The following is a 1,242-nucleotide window of genomic DNA, read 5'->3' on the forward strand; positions in this document are numbered from 1 at the left end:
GCTGGGGTAGGGGGTATTTCGTCTGGGTGAGGGTTAGGTGCTGGGGTAGGGGGTATTTGGTGTGGTGAGGGGTAGGTGCTGGGGTAGGGGGTATTTGGTGTGGGTGAGGGGTAGGTGCTGGGGTAGGGGGTAGTTGGTCTGGGTGAGGGGTAGGTGCTGGGGTAGGGGGTATTTGGTGTGGGTGAGGGGTAGGTGCTGGGGTAGGGGGTAGTTGGTCTGGGTGAGGGGTAGGTGCTGGGGTAGGGGGTAGTTGGTCTGGGTGAGGGGTAGGTGCTGGGGTAGGGGGTATTTGGTCTGGGTGAGGGGTAGGTGCTGGGGTAGGGGGTAATTGGTCTGGGTGAGGGGTAGGTGCTGGGGTAGGGGGTAATTGGTCTGGGTGAGGGGTAGGTGCTGGGGTGGGGGTAATTGGTCTGGGTGAGGGGTAGGTGCTGGGGTAAGGGGTATTTGGTGTGGGTGAGGGGTAGGTGCTGGGGTAGGGGGTATTTGGTCTGGGTGAGGGGTAGGTGCTGGGGTAGGGGGTATTTGGTGTGGGTGAGGGGTAGGTGCTGGGGTAGGGGTAGTTGGTCTGGGTGAGGGGTAGGTGCTGGGGTAGGGGGTATTTGGTGTGGGTGAGGGGTAGGTGCTGGGGTATGGGGTAGTTGGTCTGGGTGAGGGGTAGGTGCTGGGGTAGGGGGTAGTTGGTCTGGGTGAGGGGTAGGTGCTGGCGTAGGGTGTATTTGGTCTGGGTGAGGGGTAGGTGCTGGGGTAGGGGGTATTTGGTCTGGGTGAGGGGTAGGTGCTGGGGTAGGGGGTATTTGGTGTGGGTGAGGGGTAGGTGCTGGGGTAGGGGGTAGTTGGTGTGGGTGAGGGGTAGGTGCTGGGGTCGGGGGTATTTGGTGTGGGTGAGGGGTAGGTGCTGGGGTAGGGGGTAGTTGGTCTGGGTGAGGGGTAGGTGCTGGGGTAGGGGGTATTTGGTCTGGGTGAGGGGTAGGTGCTGGGGTAGGGGGTAATTGGTTTGGGTGAGGGGTAGGTGCTGGGGTAGGGGGTAATTGGTCTGGGTGAGGGGTAGGTGCTGGGGTGGGGGTAATTGGTCTGGGTGAGGGGTAGGTGCTGGGGTAGGGGGTATTTGGTGTGGGTGAGGGGTAGGTGGTGGGGTAGGGGGTAGTTGGTGTGGGTGAGGGGTAGGTGCTGGGGTCAGGGGTATTTGGTGTGGGTGAGGGGTAGGTGCTGGGGTAGGGGGTAGTTGGTCTGGGTGAGGGGTAG

Source organism: Stegostoma tigrinum, unplaced genomic scaffold (genome assembly GCF_030684315.1).
Source record: "Stegostoma tigrinum isolate sSteTig4 unplaced genomic scaffold, sSteTig4.hap1 scaffold_336, whole genome shotgun sequence".
Taxonomy (NCBI): domain Eukaryota; kingdom Metazoa; phylum Chordata; class Chondrichthyes; order Orectolobiformes; family Stegostomatidae; genus Stegostoma; species Stegostoma tigrinum.